At 42.0% G+C, this 20,607-nt stretch overlaps 1 long non-coding RNA gene across 1 annotated transcript in view; it reads left to right on the top strand.

Moving 5' to 3' along the window:
* Positions 1-20,607, top strand: part of LOC143305772 (uncharacterized) — a 94,659-nt gene that overhangs the window by 39,021 nt on the left and 35,031 nt on the right. Inside the window, exon 3 of the long non-coding RNA XR_013062918.1 lies at positions 14,421-14,525. This is a non-coding gene — a long non-coding RNA (uncharacterized LOC143305772). The remainder of the gene's footprint in view (positions 1-14,420; positions 14,526-20,607) is intronic.

Genomic DNA, 20,607 nt, shown 5'->3' with positions numbered 1-20,607 from the left:
AAATCGCTCTTTAAAAATTCCTCGTTAACTGCCACAATTATCGAGTTTACGATGAATTTTTTCGCCAGCCTCCAATAACGTTAAATTACTCTTTAACGCGAAGCGTAAAGAATGCAAAGCAGAAGATAAATTTTCTCGACGATCATCAGTTTCGTTTGAAGGAACCCTTTCTGTTTATAATTCATTTAAATTGGAACTTAATTACACGTTATCATAGCAAAAGCAGTTTTCGTTAATCGTTAGCATCTACTTGGTTGTTGAACGATAAAATATGAATTTCATAACGATTTTATTTTTGCTATTCCGGCTATTTCTGTAATTTTATAGCAGAATTCCTTGGAAGAATTTTCAGTCTGGGCTCGTTTCAAGTCTACCTTTCGTTCCGCTTACCGTTCGAGCGTGAAAAACGATCCTCTTTTCCTTATTTCGGAAACGGAATTCTCACGAGACGTCTGCGATCCTGGCTATACGTGATCCTATACCGCAAAGACTGTCAACCGTCGGCTCTCTGTCCTTCGTCTTCCAGTTTTGATACTCTATTCCATCGTCGGTGATGCGAGATAGAGGCGAGGTAAGGGTAAGTCCGGCGGAGGGTGGTTTCAGGGTGGAAGTAAAGGCGAAAGGTAGAAGAAAAGGCTCGGAAAAGGAGCATCCCGGGAAATAAGATTCTGACTTTCTTCTTGACGTATCTGTTTCCCGACGACGCGACGGATCTTCGGAGGTGTAACGCTGCGGAGAGGCAGGGAATGAAAAGCAGAAAGAGAAAGGAAGGTATATAAGAGCTGGGAGAATAGTAGAAATTCTTCCAGACGGCTGATGCGACGCATCCTCTTTGTTTGTTCGTTGCGGTGCACGACCGGCTCTCTTCTATACCTGACAGAATTTGCATACGAGTGAACCGCGCGAGAAACTCTTCCTTCGGGATCGAGTGAGATGCGCGGACCTTGACGCAGGATATCCATATGACTTTCGTTACCTTCAGGATTCTCAGACCCGGATTGCTGGCTTTGAATTGAATCTCTCGACAAAATTTTTAGACTTTCCTATGTGTTTCGTATCTTGAAAGCTAAATATTTAAACTTCTCTTGTAGGGGTGTGCAAGTATCTCACCTCAGAAATTCATCTAGCGCATTTCATTTGGGTATCTGTAATTATAGGATCCGAATATCAATTCAGGACCCGAATTCGACTTGAGACTCAAAATTTCCGAAATTACGAATACCCGAACCAATTTATGTTCTAGGCAAAGGGTACAGCCGGGTAAGGTAGGCAAAATGGCCCTAGAACCAAATTAAATTCAGAATGCGTCATTTGATAGCATGTCAAAAGAAAATATTGTACACCAATTTTCAACCCTTTATCTTAACCAGGGGTGCAGTGAGGGGGCGCAAAAGAGACGCCAGATCGTGCTCCATTTCTCCTATTTAATAACATCCGGAAATTCTGAAAAAATTCTTTGCAAATCCTAGTTGTAAAAAATGAAAAATCGAACAAATAATCTGAAGAAACGCGATTTGTTTCCATATTTTTACCTACCTTACCTGGCTATACCTTTTTCGTGGTCCCGCCCGAATCCGAAAATATTCCCGTCCACTCCGAATTTTCAGGTACCCATACATCCCTATCTACTTCAGATTTTCTTCCATTTTGAATATTTCTTTAAAAAGATAGGAATCCTGCAATCTGCTAGACCGTGTTTAGCGGTTAATCTTAATTGACAGTGTTCACGGTACACCCATCCAATTTTCTTGTTCTTCTTTTCATATTTTTCGCCTGCATCTTCTTCATAGACTCCTCTCGTCCGCATCTCGCCGGAAGGTTAACCAGGGTTGATGTATTGAAAACAACCCTCGTACGCTATCTGGACAGCTTATCATATCCATCATTCCACCCTATTTGTACGGTCCACAAGGGCCTCGGCTCGGAAACGCGTATCCTCGCCGTATGAACAAACAACCTCGCCGTCCTATGACTGCTCTCTTCTTTTTCCACGGCTAAACCTGGCCGGCTCTCTCAGCCTCTTTCAGGCTTTTTCCTCATAATTCGACGCACGAAACCACAGGTGGAATGATAGAAGCAAAGCGAAAGAATGAAAGAATGCAATTAAGTCGGAACGCAAATGTTACGTACGCAAAAGAGGCCTGTTTAATTGAAACAACCGAGCGCGGATGTAGCGAGCGCGGGTATCAGAGAAACACGAAGGATACACGAGAACGTAGAATTAATTAAAATCCGTACGGTCGTTGATAACGACTTTTAAGGAAACAGCTGATAAGGCAGACCGACGATTTTGTGTCTAGAAAATTTTCGAGAATAACGAGTCTCCCATTTACGAACAAAATTACATCTTTAATAATCGCGCTTTAGAAGAACGAAACCTTATTAACTGCGATAGCGAAGCTTTCAAATAACATTTGTTTCGTTTCGTTCAAATCTGTTTAAGACGAGCGAATTTCTATTTCATTCGGCACTGATAAAAGCCTTCGTTCGTTGAACCGTATAAAACAATACGAGGATTTTTTTCTCGTCTCTTCGATCACCACGAAGATCGCTCATTACTTTCTATTATTTTGAGAAACAACGTCTGTTGCGTCTCTTCCTTTCGTCGTCGGCAAACACGTTTAATATCTTTCCTCTTACGAATCGGACCGTCGCAGCGCAAAGAAAACAAACCGTACCCAATAATTTACCGGAGAACCGTTCAACTGCGGTACCTTAAATCGATTCAATAAGTATCGATACGGATGGGAAATATTAGAAAACGAAAAATAAGTTTTCCAGACGAGGTAGTGATAGAGGGAAGACGGTGTAAAGATAATCTAAACGCGGAGTGATGGAGAACTGGCAGGTCAGAGCAGGCAAGTTGTCGGCTCCGTGATGGATGGACGCGAGGCACGTACGAACGAAGATTCTCTTCTCTTTTTTCGCCGCTGAATGTGCCTTATTTTTCCTCCCTTCTTCCAACCTTTTCTATCTTTCATCCATATGAGAATCCGTCGTTCCGCCATCTTTCCGTCCACCGTTCCACGATTCTTCGATTCTTTGCGGCGAACAACACGTGGCAGCTGTTCGCTCCAATTTCTTTGCCTTCAGAAACGACACTATAAAAAGAGGGTAGCTATCTGTGGCATCTAAACGAAGTCTCTATTATCTAATACAAACGTAAGGGCGAATAGCCAGTTGGAATCAAAATTCTTGTTATAAAAATATATAACATCGGATACATTTTCACAAAATGTTTTCCCTGATGCAATTTTCGTAATTCCGAACGACTTCCTTGGTCCGTGAACGATATCGAATTTATCTCACGATCGAATTGTTCGTCTTCAAATCCTACACGAAGTATCCTCGGCGAAAGGTATTTTTGAAACATACAATTCCATGCTTCTCCGGAGGTTTCTTCGTCCTCTGTCGTTTCGTCTTCGCCACGTTCAGATCACCTGGATTACTGTTTTAGCTAACATGCTGTGTCACTCCTGTTGTATTCTTGAATTGTTGTTCGTGAAGTTACGTTTCTACTACATAGTATTTCCAATTCAATTGTGTATACCCTATTATTTTTGTAATTATTGAATTCTTGTTTCATTAAAATAATATAATGACTTGGAAATATTTCCCATCGGTGGATCGCTTCTTGTATTATGCTTCTCTATAGATACCAAACTAGCAAAATACAAAATTGGAATTTTCTTTCTACTGCTAATTTGCATCTTGCGAGTCGTCGACGCAAGGTACTTTAGCACTGGATTTGGGAATTTGAGTATTCCAACCCTTGCTTTGCCAAAGTAACAAAGTAGAGATTTAGAGATTTTTCCCATATTTTTATTTTTCTACATCTACTTTGTTACTTTGATAAAACAAGGGTTGAAATACTCAAATTCCCAAATCCAGTGCCAAAGTACCGTGCGTCGCTGACTCTCCGGACAAATTCTTGACATCCATAGGACATATCTGTATTTTCTAATTTGTTAGAAAAAGAAAAATATGCGAAAAATTTCTAACTAATTCTATAACTTTCCTACATGATATTTTATGTAACATGTACGTGGATCACAGTTGTCGTCCTTGAAGGCACGTAACACGTTGATGCTTCAATTCTCCCTGGTACGGAATCAAGGAAGAAAGAAAAGAATGTAGCGGAATATCAAAAATATTGTAACAATATACATGTACAAAGTTCTTTTCCCTGCGGTCTGGCTTGTTCCCGAGAAACGTAGAATGTTCTTACGCTGCGCTTCCGCATTGAAATGCAAACGTTATGTGCAGAATTCATATATCCTTGTGACGTTGCACTCTTTCTAGTTTCTCCTTTTCTTTCCGTGCCAGTACGTCATGTCATGCGAGCGTGCCCATTGTTCCGGTTCTTGTGCTCGACTTAATTACCGTGAACTTTTTGCCGGGATGCCAAAGGAAATGACACGATGATCACTCGTAACATCCCGATGGCATAACTCATCCGAATGGGGTCATTAATTTCGTTTCGCAAACGACACGGTAACCGCGTTACCTTTATCTCCGCGGTGCTCTTCAATTTGTTCGCTCTCAAAGCTTTTACAGCATTCAGCTCGTACTTTTAATTCCTTCCCTCGGTATTTCAGAATTCCTCTGCTCTCCGGAATGCATTATCTTTACGACTGTGTTGAATCTGCACTCGTTGGGAATCGGAAGAGATTAGCAGACGAATCTAGTGATCGTAGTATGTGAAAAATGAAATGGTCTCAAATTGAAACGACGAATCGTGCAGAATTTTTCTACCGAAACTATCTTGGGTCGGTTTTTTTTAAGGGTTAATCAAGGTGCTTTGTCGAAATCGTGACAGTTTCCGACGCGCTCGTTTCCCGTTTGCTTTCAGACGGTTTCGCCAGCTTCTGCTTACACGTTATTCCACGTCCGCGTTCGCTCATCAACGACTCGGCTCTCAAGACAGACGATACGTTCACGCTCTAATTCTCGCGTCGGTGGTTGTACGGACAAGGCAAGGGTTCGAAAGGGGTTCGGCGAGGGGCGGGAGGGCGGTACGTCTAATACCCGTTTTCCTTCGTGCCCAGAGCGACAGTTAGAATCCACCTGTTCCGGCGTATACACAAAGACGGCTGTATTACGTGTCCTTTATTCGCGCACTGTTGCTGCCCCCGGTGCAAACGAGAGTCCAGTCGACCGGAAGGTGAGCTCGCACGGAGCGTCCGCCTCAAGCCTGCAAACGTGTCTACCGTTTCCGCAATTTGTGCTCGCGGCTTCTCGCAGACGAAGCCAGACGTACACGGGTAACGAGCGTTCGTGCACGTTGACGAGCACGAGTGGATTTTTCACCGTGCCTGTGCAACACCGAAATCGCTCGACCGCTTCGTGACCGAGAAAACACGTTGAAACTATTTATTAAATACCTTTGCGTTTCTGATTTTATATACGGGGCTATCCCGTAGATTATAAATGAAAGTTGTAACGTAATAATTACGGCACAGGGAATAAGCTAGCCGTATGCAAAAGCGGATGCGCCACTCTATTTTTTACATATTCCTACTTTACGAGCGCATCGATGGAAACACGACGCGTACAGCCGAATGACCGTCGATCGTTGGAACGTTCGTCAACGAACGGACCGCTAATCGGATTTACGTTTTATGGAATGACAGGCGCAGCCGGCTTTTCGCTCTTCGCGTAGGTGGAAAAAAATTTATCCCCGGCGCCGATTATGTGATGTAGTCTCGTCCGGATTATACTCGGCCGTTGACAGCGACGGGGCTAATGTTTCCGTTGCAACGGCGCGGCGGAACGGTTTTAAAAATGCACCGGGACGCACTCGTAAATGTCCAGACTGTGTGCCTGGGCTGGGGTCGCGAAACAGGGGTCACGGCAATCAGGGGGGTCACGAGGGTCGCAGCGGGCTGACGGCGCGGTTGGCCTGGTGCGGGGGATGAATGCTGGTCGGTAAGCGTCGTGTTCGCGGCGACCCCCGACGCACAGCAATAAATTTGTTTTAAAAAGCGCTTTTGTTCGTTCCGCCCGTATCTGTGTATCGCGCGCCAGTTCGTCTGTGTGGCACGCGTTAAAAAACGACCAGGAGAAGCGCTAAATCTCGGGAAAAATACGATCTGCCGAACACCATCGCCGCCAGGGTGGAAAGGAAGAATCTGGTCATCTAGGAATCAGCGATCGACGTATGGGAACTTTCGCGGATGAATAAATACGAGTCTTCGTATTGGAATGGGGTAAATCGTGGCTGATAGGATTTTCTATGGCATTACTGCGCGACACTGAAGGTGCGCATAAAGTTACGTAAATATTAATCTTTAAGTACATGGAATCGGATAAAACCTTGCCAACAGTCTCGAACTTGGGATGAACCATTCCGTGTAACGTTTGAGAATATTAATAAAAGAGGTATTTAGGCAGATAATTGAAGCTGCTCTAACTCGCAGTGTTTCTCAAACTCGGAGATAAACGTGGGAGAAGATCAGTTACTCGCAACGATTTGCTGGATGAAGGGTATCTTAAATGAGGCGGTTGCGAGAGGAAAACGCAAACGCTGGGAAGCACGAGAATCAGCATGAAAATCCCAGCCACCGTTTACTTAATGATGAAAGTTTCTACCTCCGTGAGCGAGCCTCCAGCTTTCGGAAGCTAGTAAACCGAATTTAAGACGGACGGAAACGTGGACGCACTTCTGTACCGCCGCGTTGCTTCCACGAAATCGGTCCGGAATTTGCCACCGAAAGTTACAAACGATTACAGCCGATACGTTTGTGCTTGGATTTACTGCGAACGCACTATGCGTTCGAATAGGTGCATGGGGAAAAAATAAAATACCCATCCATGAGATTTGAAGTGGCGGAAGAATTTTGCTCCAAAAAAAATTGGTATCCATCGATGGTACTTCTAAAATAAAATGAAATATGGGTGCAAATAAATGAAATGGTTTTTCAAAACGAATCACGTATCCCCTTGATTCGTAATGTACAGTTTGAATAATTCATTTCGATAATGTTCGATCATTCAATTTAGCCAATAACATATTGATTCACCCACGTTTTAATTATTTCGATTAATCAATCGAATCTAAGTGCGAAACGCGTACAAATTCTTCATTGTTCTTGCGTGCGGTTTATAATCATGATGCATCGAACGGGTAGTTCTTTGATTAAAATGAGAGCGCACCGTTCGATATTAGGAATGTATGTATGCAAATTAGATCGGTATCGGTTCGAACTGCGGCGAGCGAGCATCGCATCGGTGCAATTCGTTGGCGGCAAATTAAGCGGCAGACACATTTATGGTCCATACGTATCGTGTACATTTTTAATTAGCATTTATGAGCCGTACTTATGCAAACGATGCTCCGCTTATGATCAACGGTGCAATTCGAAACTTTTCATTCGAGGCTTCGCTCGTGTTTTCGACGCACGCAAACGATTTATTTCAGATTTTAATTAAATTTGTACCTGTAATCATTCTTCGGCAATATTTTGAATGACACTCGATGACTTTTCTCTTATTATACGAAATATGCTTTATTAATTTCTACGGTAAATGAATCAAATTCGTGCCCTGAGAAAGTTTATTCAATTTACACGTTTATAAAATAAATATGAATTTAATACGAAGATATCAGATATCGCGTTACTGCTAGGAAACATCGATCAAGCATCTCGTATTTGTAACTCAGTACAAAATGAAGTATCACGAAGGCAATCGCCATTACCATAAATCAGAACCATCCACCACATTCGACACGGAAGTCATCAACGTTCTCCCTAATAATCCGGTTCCCATTAGAATCCATTCGACGTTGCCACTTCACCATGACGTGTCCAATCGAATGTTCTCAATATTCAGTTACACATGGGAATCTAGTTTCAAGAAGTCACGATGACAATAGTCGTATTTATTTTCTATTCGTCCCAGCTGATAATAAATATAATTATAATAGTTTCGCTCGAAATTTTATATTCTTTCGATAACGCGGAGGTGTCCGATACTTCTAAATAATAGTGCATCTCGCAATTACGACACTCGGGAGATTCACTTACTCCGGTTATCCGTAAGAAGAAGGTGGAAAGTTTTACACGGCTGTAATATGTAAAATGTAAAGGGAAATGAGGTCTGGCTATGTAATACAGGGACGATAGAAGGACGTTATTTTCGCCGACCACGGTTATCTCAGGAGACGGTAAAAAAGAAGGAAAATCCCATCAAACTTGAAAGTGTCGAAAGTTAACACCGACCGCGACGGTTCGGTTCTCGCTTTTTCACCGCCGATGATCCTCCCCTCGCCTCTTCGCTACTTTTCTCGTTCCAGCCTAACCGAACAAGTGGAAAAGTCGCGACGCGTAATTCCGTCACGGTGACGAGGTTCCCTCAAGACGGTGCGCGGAATAAGGAAGGTAGAGAAAATGCCGCTGGGGAAATAATACGGTCGAAAATCTTAGAGCCCTGCCCGACGTTCGCGGGAACGAAATAACGGCGAGTCGCTACCGCGGAAAATTCAGAGTCAACGACAGCGTTATTGTTTTTCAAGAGTTTCCGCCACGAGCTGGTGAACGATAAGGGTTGGCTGGCGGCGGTCTTGCTAGAACACAGCGGAGGAACACGACGCAAAGGCGACGCCCTTTTGTGCCATCGACGTTCAAGGTAACGCTACTTAAGCGTGCACGAAGTTACTTTGGAATATCGTCCTGTTTCGAAATATCGTCGCGTACGCGATAACAGCGAGGTAAATTGTGACAATACACGAAGCAACGGCATTTAATAACGGCGTAACAAGTTCAACTCTTGTTTAAATTCTGGTTTCGATCTACCGGTCGCAGGGGAGATACGTTGAAGTTGAAAAGTGAAATTTTAGAAAGGGGATTTGTGTAAAAATTAAAGTCCAATTATAACTTCGAGGTGCATAGATTCTTCTTTAAGTTCTCCTAGCAAAAATACTTTCCTAATTTCTAAAGTGTAATTATAAAAATATTTGTAAACATCAAAGAAATGGAGATTTTCGAGGATAAAACTAGAATTTATATTTCGCTTCGGGCTTACCTGTCGCGCTCGAACGATTTGAAAAATTGTTGGTATTCTGTATACTCCAAGAACAGTTCGAACAGCGGTACAAAATGAAATCCACACAGCTTTGGATAAATACCAGCCATAGATCTGTCAGTTGTATATTAATGCAGTTAACAAATATACTTTACGATATGGATCGAAGAGATATTGAGAGATTAATCCACCTCGGCCATCTCCACCGGTAATTAATAAATATTCCCGAACACAGATGGAACGTTTATGCAAGATAAACGAAAGAGGGAAAAATAAATTCTATGGAGGATGCATTAATATCACGGATATCAAAGCTTCGATTTCACGTCGATATTCCGGAGTATGCGTAATTAGAAGTATGAAATTTCATCGTGCAATAATTCGCTATCGTTCGTTTGCATTTCATCCGTTCGACTGAATATTCTGTAAATCGAACCCTTATGCAGTCAAAGTGCAGTGGGCTCACGCATCTAGTTTATACGTAAATTCAAGTGACTGTAGGTAGCAACAATAGTGAAAGGGTTAATAGATGGATAATTTCTAAATAAAATCGAGTACGATTCGTTGTTTTCTTATCCATCTAGCAAATAGGAAAAATAAATGACTGTTGACACTCTTGAAAGTCTGCCAGAAAGAAATCTCGGGTACGCGCACAATCCTGCGAATATTACCTTGTCCATTTTGTTTGATCGCCGTACCGATAACTGGTGGACGAGCCTTTGTACGTCGTAGCAGTCGTCTGGTCGAGGGAGGTTGACTGGTTCTTTTTTTTTTTCCCCAAGCAGTCTGCAAATAACTCGTGCACGTTTGCCGAGAGATTCTCGGCCTGTCCCCGTGGGAGACCGCATCTAATCAGGATGAATGGGCTCGCCTAGTGGCCTGAGCGTATCCCAACCGACTTACGCCGACACACTTTGCCCACCCCCGACATTTCACTCGATTCCGGGCCAAGCCCCGTTCGTCATCGGTCTTCATTATAAAACAGGTCCAAACCGTATGACGGAGAGGGGGTTAAATCTCTTTTCACTGTATCACGTCGACGCAACTTCTACACGTTCGAGGAAAATCGAGCGTCCAGTCCGATCCATCGTTCAGAAACCAAGACAGACGATTTCAAGGCTGAAGTGGCTCTTCAACTTTTCACCCCGGCAGTGTCGCCTTGTCGAATATCCTTGGCACGTGATACGTCAACCGGCTCGTTCGCGGTAGAAACACTTGGGGGGATAAAAAAGAAGGAAAGTGGGCCAATGAACACGCAGACGCGTCGGGCAGATCGATTTTCACTTTCGTTCACGGAAATTACCGGCCCTGTGCGTCTGCCACCCGTCCAACGGGAAATGATCGTTTTTGGGGTGAATCGTGGCACCGAGAAATTTCCTAGACTTTACCTTATTCGTTCTTTTTTTCGTTTCTTTTTGAGCACCTTCAGACACTCGATTCTGACGTGTGCCAGTGGAAATAACTGTATATAGTGCGAATCTTTTAATTTGCTACTTAATGTAGGTAAATTAGTCTACTATCGCGGTGTCTCCCTCCTCTCTTTTCCCTCTCTCAGGTGCCCCCCCCCCCCCGGCCGCAAGCGAGGACGAGAGATTTAGGCGATAGATCTAGACGGTTATAGATCATCGACGAACATACACACAATAGTTGACGTGCGAAGCGAGGTGATACAATTAAAATAAAGGAACTCTCCAAATCCTTCGCGAAAGTGAATAGTTAATAATTATAACCGCACCCTATCGGTCCGTCTTCCTAGAAAGAATTCTTTTACCTGACAAAAATAAAGTTAATTGCCTACATTAAAATAATTCAATTATACAAAATTTAAGATACCAATTACCACTTTTACAGTATATGAGAAAAAGTTTAAATGTAATTAAAAATAAAACTACTTTTCGTCATGAGATATCCGTGAGACCGGAAGTGTCAAACTTTAATAAGCAGACGCGTTGCGATAAGACGTTTGTGAATAATCTCGTCGCGTTGCGGAAGGAGGCGAGGAAAATTCGTGTAACGACAACAGATTTGGCAGCTGTTGCGGAATAGGAAAACAGAGCGGCGTAGAGGGAAAGTAGGTTAACGATCGTCGTTTACGGGGGTTGTTTTCGTCTTCCGACGGAATGGGTTGCTTCAAGTTGCAACGAAACTACTGTCTGAATGTATCATATTTTTCGCGGCATTCGTGGACTTCTCCGTGACAGTTGTACCGGTCTGGCTAAATAATTAATGAACAGAAGTGGAAGTCGATGTCGCGCCACTTGCTCAACACTTAGGAACCTCGGTATTTCTCGGGCAAGTGTCGTAACACAGACATCGTGAAGTATCGAACGTGTTTCAGTGCACCCGTAACTTTCCTCTCATTTATTCTACCCAACCTACCTCGTGCATTTTTCACCGGAAATTTTCCCTGAAACAGAGTGATTTTCTTGTTAACGCGCTCCATCGACTGTTTCGACGACTACGATTGCATTCGATGACGGGAAGTTTGTACATTTCCCAAAGCGCAAGTTCGTTTCAATTTTTTTTCCTTTCTATGTATACGACCTCTCTCTATTTTCCAAGGTACAATAGTCGTATCCAAACGTGGAAGCAATCAGGAAAATCATTCTATATTAGACACTCGAGGAACGTTGGATAGCTGAAGTGACCTTAGGCTACTTGTTTGGGAGAATTTCACGTGAAGCGGCTTTTGTTAGTGTTTGAATGGCACTTGAAATCGAGTGTATTCCCTTTTCCTTCTCTCTTTTTTCAGCTTCGAACAGAGAGAAGAAGGGGTGGAAATTGTTGGGCTCAGTCTTCTTCTCCGGCCTCCTTTAAAAGTATCTGTTTCTTCTTCGATAACTTTCTCCCCTCGTTCTCTGACGGCGTCTAGATCGTCCATGGCGAATCCTTAAATCGACTGTCACTGTCAAAGGAAGGGAAATTTCTTCGCCGGCAATCTTTATTCGTGGAACTCGCACGTGAAATGATGTGTTAAATTTGAGAGCTCGGAAGGAAGGAGGCGGGAAGGGAAAATGGGATATCGAAATGGGGCTCGAAAGATTTTCGACGACCGGAGAATCAGTAAATTTCCACGGGACGCGAATCGAGAGTGTTCGCGAGTCTATCGGCGACCACTTTCCTTGAATGAAAATGGGAACGTCGAAAGGTAGAAGGAAAATACGTTTCGAAATCGAATAAAATTTTCTTGCCGAGTTAGCAGAGGAAATAATAAAAAAGAAAGTCCACCAGGATAAATCAGTTTATGAAGTTGTTCTTACTTTAAACGCGTTCTTCGTATTAAAGAGTTACCCTTTAATAAACGTTAATTATTTCTCTGCAAATTTCGACGAAGCAGTTTCTTCTTAAGAAATTCTTTCAATTGCAACCTGTTAATTTTCATCGAACTTTTTCACTTGATCAAAAATGATTGTCTCGGATAAATAAAAAGAACGACGGTATCTCGATGGGAATCATTAACGTCTTAAGGCGGTAATGAAGCGTGTCGAATACTCGAAGACAGTAATTCAGAATCCTTCTGTTTCGTCGCTTAAATCTCTATTAAACGTTCTCAGTAGCAGTCCTGCCGGCTTATATAATTATTTACGTCCTAGTTCGCTCTCGTTACCGGAGCAGAGCGGAGAAAGAAGAGAGACGCTTTCCACGTTCTGGACGAGCGACGAATCAAGGCGACGAATTAAGAGTCCGTCGGGACGATTAACCCCGGAAATTTAATCTCGCTGAAAACGAGGGACGATTTAGATTGGTACGGCGCCCTTAATAGTTTCGGTAAAAAGAAACGAAATAAAATCTCTCGCAGTTTCGTTCACGGCACGGCTGCGAAACTCTCTAGCTGGATCTCGGCTGATTGGTCGACGGTGCACGGTTAATTGGCAAAATTACTGCGATTCCAAGTAGAAATAATAAAAGGAAAACACATTACTGGATACTAATTCGCGAGTAGGTTGACGGGAGAGGAGAGGAAGAGAAATTCGTTGCGAGCCAAGCGAGTTCTCCAGCGAGTTGAAGAGAACTCGAATCGTAAACGCGCGAACGAGTATTACGAATGAACAGTAATTAACGCGTTCCTCCTTTTCCTGCTCGGTTCTTTCGCTACGTCTCGTTTATTATTCGCTTTCTCGTCGGCACGAATATCCTGGTAATCAGAAGGACTCGAGTACCGGCAGACGTTTGGTGTGATTTTCGAAAAATTCACTCCGAATGAACCTGGTTAAGATGCCCCTCGTCGCTGCTTATAATAAACAGGCTAATGGCGGGTTAAATTGTCGGAGGTCCGCGATTAACTTAACAAAGTGTGCGCACCAGTTTACGTACATATATTACAAGCAACCGCCGGCAAACTTTCGGGACTCCGTTTTCTCTGCGTCTGGCATGTAAGTTCGAACGTGTTTTGCGAAACGAGGCAAGCATAATTAACCGAATGCAATTTAGTCCCGTTAAAGTGCGGGACGTTATCGTTTAGAATTTTGCGATAGCACAATTTATTGTTATTCGTTCCGAGATTCATCTTGTACCGCACAATTTTTAGTCGACAGAGGATCCGTGATGCTTTTGTATTCCGTCTAACCGAGCGATTATCCTTCGATCAATTATTACGTTAAATTACAGCGGAAGTAGGAACGGTTTTTAGCGCGTGAAAGATAATAAGGATAAAGTTGTTCCGTGGGTGTTAAAAGTTTGAAAAGACGCAGGGCGCAACCGCGAATATCCTCCAAGTCGACGATGAAAATTTCAACATGGCCCTTTATTTCGAAGCTTTCACACGTTATCCCTGAAATCCTGTTCAACGCGCCACTGATGAATGGGTCCTGTGCATCCTTGTCGTTAACGCGGACAGTTTCTAATTGTACCGGAGCAGCGAAGGCAGACTTTACGGTGCTCATAAAGGAGGAACTTGTACGCGTATTTCTTAATTTTTCTTCTTATTTTATATGTTTTAATTAGAACGCCAAGCACGGCATCGTAAGGGCAGAACGAAGCTTATTTAGTCCCTGTTAATCTAGCTAGGAAGTTGATCATGAGGGTTGATGAAATATAAACGAGATTAACATTAGTATTAAATTCATACGTGTACAAGTTAATTCAAACTTATTTCTCTAGCTACTTTTTGCTATTTAGTTAGATTTAGGGCTTTCAGTGCTATTGGAGAAATAGAATTTCGACTTAGAAATTGTATTTCTCTATCGCCAGAGTCTTTCTAGCACGATGTTCTTTTATAAGTACCAAAAATTCGTCCGGAAGGTCGGCGACGCACGGCACTTAGACTCTATTCCCTCTGTCATGCATTTTTATTTAACTTACCTCAATTCCTTACAACTTTAATTCATATTTAAACATAGATTTCTACTTTACTATATTTATTCCTTTAACTAACTGTATGTTCACTCTTACAACAGGTATTCTGACCACTCTGCGCAACTACTTCGACGTGAGTTTACATATTGTCCTGCCATATTTGATCGAGCCATCAATACGGACGCATCGAGCTCTTTAATAAAAAGGTAAAGGCAATCTTAAATAATCTCATAAAGTTTTCATCCGCGGATACCGTGGGGATGTAATTACGCACGCGCGCACAAGCTACCTGAGCCCACGCACTTTGAAGCCTTGTCTCGGCTTTACCCCCGGTGTTTTGAAAAATTCATTAACATTATGGCCGGCATGCTAATTTTAGCAAAGTGTCCCGCAAGCCATGAATAATTTAGGCAATGGAATGGCCTGGCACTCGGAGAATATATTTCATGCGGTCGCCGCAGAATTTCTGTCTCACGTTCTGTATGCATTATTTCCACGTATTCGCTTAGAGAGGTTCGCAGGGGAACAACGCCGCGTGCCGTCTGGTTTGTCGAGGGGACGTTTCAAATCGCGTCATGTCGCGGATACTATTCGTATGGTATCGGTCGGATTAACTGAATTACGTATAATACCACGATAAGTATTTTCCATGTGTTTCAATACACATAGATCCGTACATAGGAAAATTACACAAATAGAGGAAGGCTCAATATATTTCTACGATCTCCTATGAATCTCCTGAAAACTATCCAATTTGAACACCCGAGGACCCAGAACCTGACAGGTTTTTTGATTAGCCACGATCATTGGGTCAGCACGATCCAGTTGGATGAAGAAGGATTAGAATAGGTCAGAAGGAATTAAGACGACACGTGACGAGGGTAGATATCACATTGGCCGAGTGCTAGATAATAACAAAACTTGTCTTCGAGTAGAATGGAACGAATCTACCCATCGTCAATGATATCAAATATTACCCCACAGAAATAGACAACTAGTTATATCGGTATCGATGCGTCCTCAGACCCTGATGAAGTACCTGCAACCCTAGAATGATTATCTCGAACCTCATTTTGATTGTTCTCATAAAAAATCATCCAGACATAACGGAAACGACACTATCTAACTTAGTAGTGAAACTTGGCAGGTAGAATTCAGAACTGCAGTTAAACATCGAGTGGGGTTTAACTGCAGTTTCCTGTGCAGTCGAAAAAGGTTGGAATGTTTAATGTCAGTTCATGCCTTCCTGTGTTTTGTGGCCGCTTTCCGGCGCGAATGTCTGTCGTTGCACGAAGCCCGAGCCGAGCGGCCATCCGTCTATCCGCGTCGACCAGCAACTTCGACTAACGGCTCGGGGTAAGTCCATGTCAGACATAAAGCTGTGGCAAGTTGAACGTCGAAGAAGGGGGGTAAAGACGAAAGAGGCAGGGAGGACCCAGACTTCTGAGAAGGGCTTCGCGGTATTATGCTAATCTCGTTAAACCGAGAGCGGGTCAGACGGTACCAGACCTTACACTATCGTATTAAGATAATAACAATGAAAGGGTTGAACGCAACGAGGCAGTGGTCGGCGTCGTCGCGTTGTTACCTCGACGATGACGTAGCGACTAATCTTCTCGGTGCTTACCAAATAGATACACGGGTATTCGTCTCTTTGATCCGATAATGAGCTGTTCGAGGAACTTTGTTGCTATAAATTTGCCAAATTACTTTGACGTTTCCAAAGTAAACGTGGATTCACTTTTGGAATGGTAAGATAAATTGTTGCAATGTTTGAAATTTTTTAGATTTCTCATTAAAAATAGTATTTCGGGTATACATTTCGAAAGGAGCTACTTGATATGCAATAAACTTCGTTGATCTATAGCCAGGCGAAAGTTCCTTAACTTAACGCGAAAGAATTTCATTTATTTTCACGAAACACGTTTCTCGGTTCTGTAACGTTGCAAAATGGACGGTATAATTGCATTCTGTAAAGTTTTTGCGGAACGTAAGCAGAAGGAACGTGGGAATAGGATGCGCGAGGGAACGCGGGGGTCGAAGAGGAAGCGAAGCGAAGAAAATCGAGGAACCGTGGAGTGCACGGACGTGCGCGAGATAAAATTCTACAACTCGTCCGTGAAACTTCATAAATTGCATTAAATGCGAACACGATTGAAGCTTGGGAACGTTCCTTGGAACCGTTTCGACGAACAACTTCGAAGCAACTGTACGGTTTAACAAATAGCGAATCTCTGCTTTTCGACGGCTACAAATCCGCGTGAAAAATGTCGTGTCTGTACAAGTTGTTCCGCGGAAATCTCTGTTATTACAAAACTTCTTTAAATATTATTTTCTGACGTTAAATTGAAGTTAAGCGTTTCATGGATTTCAAATTTTCCAAATTACAGCCGTGACATTTCCCATAGTTTTTTTTGGCAAGTCAATAAGGAGTCTATTTTTGTTTCTTGGAAAACACTTTTAAGGTTTCGGAAAAAGTGGCCATTTTTTAACATCCTTCTTCTTGTAAAATAGAATAGAATACCGAAGCATGCAATCAAGCCGATCTAACTCTCCTATTAGATTTGGAGGTTGAATCACGTATAGCCACGGGAATAGCACGTGCTTTTCATAATCGAAATCGCATTACAGTAGGATTCGAAAGGGGACCGGTATTCCCCGCAGCGTCATCATCTTGGATTCTGATTAATAATTACGTTAAAGCTACCGAGTCGTTGGCCGGTGTCGTACCTTCCGACAGATTATGATAATGTAGTCCGTTTTGAACTCGAAGAAAATTTCTCCGCGAGGAGTGACGGTCCGCGCATAAATATGGAAGAGGCTGATTGAAGGGTGGTAAGGGACCGGATTCCCGGTGCGCAAGCTCCGTGTTGACATAAAGGAACGTTGAAAAAGAAGAGACGATAGGAAGGGTGAAGAAGAAGCGCGATAAAGCAAGCTCCTGTCTCTTGCTTGGTTGCTTTTATCCCAGACTGAAAAAAAGCGGGCGAGAATTGAAGCGGCCCGATTGGGACCAGGTGTGGCTCGATTGTCACGTAATATACGCGGCTTAAGTTTATCCAACGGGGAGATTTGTCGCTTTAACGTGACGCTTCTGAATCTCTTTTAATAAAACCGCGCACGTGATGCTGTTCACAATCTCGCGAATCAGATCCTATTGTACGGTGATTCTGAATCAACAATTCCGGTTGATTCGTACGGATTCTATTTCCCCGGGAATCAAGGGCTTGACGAGCTCGTTTCATCCGGGGCAATAGAAGAAACGGTGAAATATTTTTGCCTGCTGAATTTCTGCCGGATACTACGATTGATTAATCCGACTTTTCTATTAAGCTTGACAAGTGTTTCAGCTGGAAAGAAATTCTTTTGATTGTAGGATATGGTATTGAAATTGTAGAGCAAACGGACCGTTTTCACTGAAGTATTTAACACCTTGTTAACACGTTGGAAACGATCGTGTATGGTTTGAATTATTTCTCACAGCTTCATATTTCAGTGTAGATTTTCAGAATAGTTTCAATTTTCAATATAACCCTTTCATTTGATATTTTGCGTAAATAGTATAATATATGTTACTTAAAATCTCTTTGGTAAACATTCCTATAATTAATTTTATTTCCAAATGGTAGACTATGAAGAGAAACCTAATTTTTATTTTCTGTATTTTACACTGTTCCTTTACGTTATCCTTCCAATATATGAAACTTTTTTGTTTAAACATTACATATTTAACTTCACGTTAGTACCATTGTATATATTTTATAAATCTGGGCCACGATTGACCCGGTCTCCGCTGGTCAATGGTTAACCTCGATGATTTTTCGACTTATATATCTTAAATTTCACCTGATTCGCGTATCTGAAATTGCATCAAAACAATGAGCCACTGTTCGTCGACCCATCGTATCTGCACTGAGAAATGGTTTCCCGGCTAATCAGATGGCGAGGACAAAGCGCATGATACATTGCTTCGCAGATTGCGGGTAATATTATTAAACGGGCCGCGTTTCTGAACACGAAGGTCTTCCCTCGAGCTCTTTAGCTGTAGGATTAAGTAAAACACTGGACGTTCTTATTCCGACGCAACAGGTGAGAGATGCCATGTCATTTTTTAACGGACATTACTAAGCATGTGTTGCGAGGCAGTTCATCGAAAATTTATGCAGACTGTTTCGCGCAGCAACAGGCAAAAACCGCTTGATGTTCTCGATGCAAATAACTCCGCTGATTATTCACCTTTTAATATTGCATTAACTACTTTCCCTTGATTCGAGAGCATAAATAAACAATAGAACAACAGAGATAGCACAAAGGGACTCAAAGAATATCGTTGCATCTTTCAGGAAGCTCGATTTACCTTTCGTGTTAAGAAGTAAATGTCAAAATTAAAAGTAACTTTAAAAGCTTTAAACATTTCCTGTTCTCAATTTCGAATATTAAAATTGGAAGAAAAAGATAAAATGGCAAAGTCCTGCATGCACTTGATTTGAATATTTTTGGGACCTCCGTCATGGTCGTATTTCTTAAATCCTCTCTCGATAAACCGCAGGTGGAATAAGACGAGTCAGCAGAAGACTAAGGCGAACGGTTGTCGGATAATCTATTAATGGCGGAAGTCGTCCAGGTGCGTTTAAAATGCAGGAAGCTTAGTGTTCCTGCGCAGGGATTGCAGTTGGCCTGGCGCCAGCCTGTTAAGTGCACCACGTTTTCTACTGGTACATCGCTTTTCTTCTTGTTTCCTCCTAGCCTTCAGCAGTTTCTGCAACCTTTTTGGATTCGTACGTAGTCTTAGGAACGATGCGGTTCTCGCATCGAAAATCTTTTTTAGGTTCTTCTCCTTTTAATCGGCCATGTTCGTATATCTCGCGAAAGGAAATTAACTGGAAGATATCGAGCCTAAAGTCCTTCATTTGCATAGAGAATCTCTTCGAGTTGCGCGTTTGTTCGAGTTTAAATTTAAATCTCTATTTTGATACCTCTTCTAATGTAAAAAGAATGAAAGCAGCTCGTTTATAGTTTCTAAGTATTAATAGATTGAAATTCTTACCAAATCTTTTCATGAATCATAAGCGTTGTTACATTGGAATGCAAGGCAGAAGCCGCGCAAATGTCGAGCTAATTGGACGTGGGTTACGCGACGGGGAGTTAGAGCAGATGGGAATTAGGAATTGTGGAAACAGGTAGGGATAGAAATGAGAGGATACCCGGTACGCTAATTAACATGGTGCACAGGTACAAGCGTTAGCAGATTTCCTCGTTAGATGCTGTCTATCGTGTCTTTGTTATTGTTCCAGCCGTCGCGTCAGTCAGTTTGGGATCAAAGGTATAACAGCTACCGTCTTATTATTATCCAACGGAGATGCGTCCTTTCGTTAATTATACTCGAAATCGATTAAACGTGTAACTTGGTAGGAATCCGCGAAGGAGGCAACGATGGATTTAATCGCGTTTCACGTGCACTCCAAGTGTAAAATGTAATCACACGAGCCGCGAGCGTGCAGCCAAAGTCATCGAAAGTTTACGCTTCACCGGTTTGTTTGCTATAGTTGCACACCGCGTCACGATAATCGCGACGATTAGTTTAGAAGTCATGAAATATCGGTATACTCTAACCACCCCTTTGATGAGCTCATGGAAGACGCGTAGATTGTTCGTTACAAAGCTACAAGATTTTCTGATAAAATCTTTAAAATGTTTTTTTTTTATTTCACTGTAATTCGGATAGTTTCAAGTTTCGTTATTATAATGACAAATTTGATCAAATCGCTTCGAAAGTCACTGGAATATTAAACTTTTAATACTTTTTGAAATAATTGTAAATTTAATTCATTGGGTGTACTAATTAATTCTGTACCTTTTCTTCGTTTTTAATTGAACATTTATTTTTAAAAAATCATGGTAATTCCAATTATTGAGGTAATATTTATGGTTATCATATTCTCAAATACACAGAAGCGTGGGAAAATGTTGAAACTAAAAACAGTAATTGAGAAATCATAATACTAAAGGCTCCGAATTAATTTACATACCTAATAAGAAAAATAAATTAAGATAAGGGCATATTCTCCATTATTTGGTACGATGTAAATGGGTTAAACTTCATATTACTTAAAAGTACAGTCTGTTGGTGTAGAATTCTTAAAAGTTATCTAACAATTTTTGAATAAATTCATTTTAACTCGGTCGACATAGTTACAGAGCAAACAGATTGAAAGTTGATTGGTGAATAATCAACCGGAAGGTTTGGATTTTGTTATTTCGTTCGAAGAAAAGAAATCTCTGAACGAA

This window comes from Osmia lignaria, chromosome 10 (assembly GCF_051020975.1).
Source record: "Osmia lignaria lignaria isolate PbOS001 chromosome 10, iyOsmLign1, whole genome shotgun sequence".
Classification (NCBI taxonomy): Eukaryota; Metazoa; Arthropoda; class Insecta; order Hymenoptera; family Megachilidae; genus Osmia; species Osmia lignaria.
Note: the sequence above shows the minus strand (reverse complement) of the source record. Positions and strands in the feature narration are given on the sequence as shown.